The sequence below is a fragment of the Mobula hypostoma genome, chromosome 8, assembly GCF_963921235.1.
Source record: "Mobula hypostoma chromosome 8, sMobHyp1.1, whole genome shotgun sequence".
NCBI classification, from domain to species: Eukaryota; Metazoa; Chordata; class Chondrichthyes; order Myliobatiformes; family Myliobatidae; genus Mobula; species Mobula hypostoma.
Window position 1 is genome coordinate 153793328 of NC_086104.1, and position 6980 is coordinate 153800307.

Sequence of the window (6980 nt, forward strand, 5' to 3'; positions counted from 1 at the left end):
TACCGTCACACTCAGACGTAGAAGGATTCTTCATTGCTGTTTCCATAACAACCCTGTTTAACCACTCAGGGGTGTTAACCTTGAGATGAACCCCCGAACCTGGAGCACCAGTGGATCACTTTTAGTCTGGCCTCTACACTTTGACCTGTTTGGAATGGATGACCCTACCAAGAGCCAAAGCGTAAAGCCCTAACTCCAGTCAGCAAACCTTTCAGAGTCATTGATATACCCGAACTATTTTCAAATCCTTTCACAGCTACAGCATTAGTCAGATACACAGTGAGAAGTTCATGATGACAGTCCACGCACTTGGTTGCTTTTTTTTTAACCTATGTTCCTATTTCTGGAAGAAAGTTGTACCTCAGAGATATAGTTTGTGATTGAAAGCCCCTTTGCCAGATTGTTGGCTGAATTGAATTGCTCCCTCAGTCACAATATTTATTTACAAACATGGTTATATTCGATGTCATTGGGATGTTGGCCAAGGGATCTGATACAAGACACAATCCATTCAATCACTACCATCAACAGATGTCAATATTTAGTTTCTGCGTGGGAGAGCTGATTGTAATGTGTACCTACTTAAATTAGTCACGCCAAGACCAAAACAGTCTCTCTGGCTAAAATGTTTTTTAAAAAGTTAAGATGCACTTCACAATTTTCATACCATTCTAAAGCCTATCATAGCAAGGTAATCCAAATTTACATTGGTGAAGTAGAATTCTCTGAATATTGACCTATTATTGTTCCAAATCTCCGATTTACCCAGGTATATACTACTCTATCCCTGCTGATAGTACGCTCAGAATCAGAATCTGGTTTATTATCACTGGTGTGAAAGTTGTTAACTTAGCAGCAGCAGTTCAATGCAATACATGATAATATAGAAAGAAAAAAAAAATTACAGAATGTATAGATATATGTAGACTAAATAGATTAAAATAGTGCAAAAACAGAAATAATATATATTAAAAAAGTGAGGTAGTGTTCATGGGTTCAATGTCCATTTAGGAATCGGATGGCAGAGGGGAAGAAGTTGTTCCTGGATCTCTGAGTGTGTGCCTTCAGGCTTCTGTACCTCCTTCCTGACGGTGACAATGAGAAGAGGGCATGCCCTGGGCGATGGGGTCCTTAATAATGGACGCCGCCTTTCTGAGGTATTGCCTCTTGAAGGTGTGTTGGGTACTATGACGGCTAGTACCCAAGATGGAGCTGATTAATTTTATGACATCCTGAAGCTTCTTATGGTCCTACATGTAAGTGATCATTGTGCTTGCATGCTCCACCTACATGGTGTCACTTAAATATCCTTGCACAGCAGCTTATGGGCTCGCACAATGCTTTCCAGTGCCAGCGATCGGGACTCAATTTCCAAGCGACACACACAAAACATCGGAGGAACTCAGCAGGTCAGGCAGCATGTATGGAGAAGCAGTCGACGTCCTGGGCCGAGACCCTTCTTCAGGACTGAGAAGGAAGGCGGAAGATGCCAGAATAAAAAAAGTGGGGGGGAAGGGAAAGAGGCTAGCTTAAAGCCATTTCTGCATACTTTCACGCATTGAGTTGCTGCCACATGATTGGCTGATTAGATATTTGCATTAGTGAACAGGTGTACCCAATGAAATAGTGTTTATTTCATGAAATAGTGTAAATGAGTGTTTATTGCAGATAAGCTGATAAGTAAGGTAGGTGGTGCAATAACATTGGTGGATGAACTAATATCGCATGGAAATATGATTATGGTTGCTATTACATAGATTTGGCTGAAATATGGACAGGACTGAAAGCAACACACTCCATGCTGTAGAAACCTGAAGTGTGACGGGGCAGGTGTTTAAGGGAAGGTGAAGCCCGGTGGGTGGGAAAGGTCAAGAGCTGGAGAAGAAGGAATCTGATAGGAGAGGAGAGTGGACCATGGGAGAAAGGGAAGGAGGAGGGGACCCAGGGGGGAAGTAATAGGCAGGTGAGAAGATGTAATTGGCATTCATGCATCCTGTTGGAGGGTAGCCAGACGTAATATAACGTGTTGCTCCTCCAACCTGAGGGTGGCCTCATTGTGGCAGAAGAGCAGGCATGTATCAACAAGTTGGAATGACAATGTGAATTGGGATTAAAATGTTTGCCAATTCCCTACATTGTCTGTAAGGGGTTTGTACGTTAACCCCGTGACTGTGTGGGTTTCCTCCGGGTGCTCCAGTTTCCTCCCACATTCCAAAGATGTACAGGCTAGTAAGTTGTGGGCGAGCTATATTGGTGCCAGAAGCATGGTGACACTTGCAGGCTGTCTCGAGCACATCCTTAGAACGTGTTCACAAACGAGAGAAAATCTGCAGATGCTGGAAATCTGAGCAACACACACAAAGTGCTGGAGGAACTCAGCAGGCCAGGCAGCATCTGTGGAAAAAAGCACAGTCGATGTTTCGGGCCAAAACCCTTTGGCCGGACTGAATTTCGAATGTCCTACCGAAGGGTTTCAGCCTGAAACGTCGACTGTGTTTTCCTTCCATAGATGCTGCCTGGCCTGCTGAGTTCCTCCAGCACTTTGTGTGTGTTGCTTAGAATGCGTTGCTCATTTTATACGAATAACACATCGTTGTATGTTTTAATGTACAGATTCACTTATTTACTCCTTGTACATCAAAACATATTACCTTTGCTTTAACAACAAACAGAACCTAGCGATATGCTGGGGGCCACCCACAGGGGTCACCACACATTCTGGTGCCAACATAACATGCCTGCAGTGCTCAACAGAACATCACAGACACAAAAAGGAAGAAAAAAAACCAATAGGGAGTCGAGCTTTGTTCCTCCCTCCCATACACATACATAGTCATCCAACCCCAGCACAGGCCATCTTTGGCCTCCAGCGGACTCATCATTTCGCAGTCATTGGGCTTTTGACTTCCCCACTGGACTCCCAGGCTCCAAAACTTCCAGATTTCCAATTAAACTTTAAAAGCTTTCATTTTTTGGCTTTGATCCCAGGACTCACAGATAAAGACGAATGAGGGCTCAGGGTGAAGACCCCAAGCTCTAGGCTCCAAACTCCAGACTCGTTAATAATGGCTCTCCGAACACTTAGGCCTCAAACTCTGATCTCGCTGACTCACATACCTAGAGGGTCAAATAAAGTTACTCCTTATCTTTACCTAGGTATCTGCTGACAGTGCACACACAGCAAAGTGATCACCTGCATTTTGTTTCCAAGTTCCAACTACATGGCGCCTTTTAAATATCCCTCTTACTGTGATAATGGTCTCCTTGATTAATACTGCAATCTTCTTTCCCCTATGCACCTGCCCTGTCACATCACAAGTTTCTACACCCTGGAATGTGGAGTTTCCAGTCCTGTACTTCTTTCGATCACATCTATGTGATAGCAACATATCATATTCCCACGTGTTAACCAATGCTATTAATTCACCAACCCTACCCATCAGTTCACTCAGTGGCCTCTTTTAGCTACACCCATACACTTGCTCGTTAATGCAAATGTCTAATCAGCCATCCATGTGGCAGCAACTCAATGCATAACAGCATGCAAACATGGTCAAGAGGTTCAGGACAAACATCAGAATGGGGAAGTGACTTTGACTGTGGAATAATGGTTGGTGCCAGACAGGGTGACTTGAGTATCTCAGAAACTGCTGATCTCCTGAGATTTTCACCTACAACAGTCTCTAGAGTTTACAGAGAATGGTGGGAGAAACAAAAAATAATCTAGCGAGTGGCAGTTCTGTGGGTTCAAAGGTTCACTTATTATCAAAGCATGTATCTGTATACAACTCTGAAATTTGTCTTCTCCAGTTAGCCACGAAACAACGAAAGAACATGAAAGTTGTTCAGAGAGAAACATCAAATCCACCCCCCTGCACAAAAAAGAACGACATCCTGATCAGCAACCACCCCCCTCCCCCTGCACAAAATGGAACAGGAATATTGATCCCAAAAAGCCACCCCTCCTTCACACAAAAAAATAACACAATACAACAGAACATCAACCCCCAACCACCTTCCCCTCGCACAACAAAACGGAGAAGAAACTGGTGATAAAGAATCACAGAACATAAAAACCATAAGTCTGAAAATGTCCACAGTCCATCAACACAATAGTCCAATCGATAAACTCAGAACCATGATTCCATTCTACGATACCACCGACATTGATCGAAAGGCAGAGACACCACGAAGCAGAGAGGCCTATCGGCCTGCCACAGTGAGCCACACAGTGATAGGCTGCTCACAGATTCCTTCTCTGCCAGCGATCAGGAGGAAGGCAGTCAGCACTGAACTCTCACCCGCCTTCTGTATTTGCCTCGATGTCTCAATCTTCCTCAATGCTTTAATCAGCGATTAATGGACGACTTAGTTGGTGAAATGGAGTCCAACATTGGCTCATGCCCTTCTTGAAGACTCTTTGCATTGAGGCTGTCCAAGTATGCGCTTGCATCCCAGAATCTTCTTGAAGACAGCAAAGCGGTGGATCAAACAAACTCCAAACTGTAAATCGCAGGCTCTAACAGTCCCAGAAACACATGTAAGGTGAAAAACAGACTTAAGAGAAGTGAAAAACACATTTTTGTGAGCTATCTGGAAGACGCTGACTGAGGGAGCATCTTGACCAGAAGGAGAAAACATTTCTTAAATGAGAAGGGTCAGAGGAGAATGGTCAGACTGGTTCAAGCTGACAGGAAGGTGACAGTCTCAAATAACCACATGTTACAACAGTGGTGTGCAGAAGAGCATCTCTGAACACACAACACCTTGAACCTTGAAGTGGATGGGCTACAGCAGCTGAAGACCTTGAATAGAAACTCAGTGGCCACGGGAGATACCTCATAAAGTAGCCACTGAGTTCTAGTTCATAATTAAAAACAACCAAGTGCATGGACTGTCATGATGTTCCACTTACCTCTCTTCATCGAGTACCTGATTAATTCTGTGGCTGTAAAGGGATTTGAAACTAGATTAGGTATATAGGAATACACTACTGGTATGAAGGAAAAACACTAATATTGACTGGTTGGGATGAATGGCCTGTTTCCTAGTAGTTTATATAATTTTACAATTTTTTTGGAGCAGTTTACAAAAAGGCTTACTTTAAGATTAGCTTCATTTGTCACAGGTACATCGAAACATTCCGGGTGGCAGGGTGGAGATACGTCTCTACCAAAGGAGGTGTAGGGCACCTCTTCCCTCCGCTAGCCTGCAGGTCACCCTCAAGCGAGGTGTAGCACCTGCTTAGCCCCCCCCCAATCCGGGTCATGTGAAGCCACGGGAGCAGGTGGTGGGTGGTCGTATGAGCAGCTGGTGCACATCACAAGTCCTGGTAACACAACCAGGCAGAATCTCTGAAGAGTATTGATAATGGCTGGGGTCATCCATCTTGTAAAGACACTGCCCAGAGGAAGGCAATGGCAAACCATTTCTGTAGAAAAATTTGCCAAGAACAATCATGGTCATATGACCATGATTACCCACGTCATACCACACGGCACATAATGATGATGTCATATGACATGGCACATGATGATGTCATATGACACGGCACACAATGATGATGATGCTGACATCAAAACATACCGTGAAATCCACCATTTGCATCATCAGTAAGGATTGTGTTGAGCCATGAACAAGTATCACCATGCCTCTAGCACTAACATAGCATGCCCACAACTTACTAACCTTAACAGTACATACTTGGAATGTGGGAGGAAACCAAAGCACTTGGAGGAAACCCACGCAATCGCAGGGAGAACATACAAAGTACTTACAGAAATGGTGGGCATTGAATCTTGATCTTATAGATGGCATCCCACCACCAAGCACATCTTCCACCGCCCCCCCCACCCCTTACACTCTCTGCTTTACACAGGGATCACTCCCTATGCAATTTCCTTGTCCGTTCATCCACCCCACCCCCCCACACTGATCTCCCTCCTGGCACTTATCCTTGCAAGCAGAACAAGTGCTACACCTGCCCCTACACATCCTTGCTCACTACCCAGCTACCATTCAGGGCCCCAAACAGTCCTTCCAGGTGAGGTGACACTTCACCGGTAGGTCTGTTAGGGTCATATACTGTGTTCGGTGATCCCGGTGTAGCCTTCTGTAAATTGGTGAGACCTTACATTGATTGGGAGATTGCTTCGTCGAGCACCTATGCTCCGCCCGCCAGAAAAAGTGGGATCTCCCAGTGGCCACCTATTTTAATCCCACTTCCCATTCCCATTCCGATATGTCTATCCACAGCCTCCTCCACTGTTGCGATGAGGCCACACTCAGGTTGGAGGAACAACACCTTGTATTCCTTCTGGGTAGCCTCCAACCTGATGGCATGAACATCGACTTCTTGAACTTCCAGTAATGCCCCCACTTCACCATTCTCCATCCTCTTTTCCCTCTCTCACCTTATCTTCTTACCTGCCCATCACCTCCCTCTCCCCTTTTCTTTCTTCCATGGCCTTCTGTCTTATTCATCAATCAACTTCCCAGCTCATTACTTCATCCCTCCCCCTCCCGGTTTCACCTATCAAATTGTCTTTCTCTTCCCCCCCACCCCGCCCCACCTTTAAAATCTACTCTTCAGCTTTTTTTCTCTAGTCCTGACAAAGGGTCTCGGCCCGAAACATCGATCGTTTACTCTTTTCCAGAGATGCTGCCTGGCCTGCTGAGTTCCTCCAGCGTTTTGTGTGTGTTGCTATTCTTTATTTATAGTCGCTTCCGGGTCATGGAGTGCTTGATGGGTCAGTGTAGAGAGGTCGTTTGCAGTTACTCTGACACAAGGGTGTGTTGCACAGATCAGAACTGAACTTCAAACTGCATGTCTACTTTCTGATGTGTCGATCACCAGGGTGGAGCAGCGACACCTTATATTCTATCTGGGTATCCTCCAACCTGATGGTATGAATATTGATCTCTCCTTCCAGTAAAACAAATCTACTCCACACTTCCTCTCTTCCTCACTTTGACTTTTT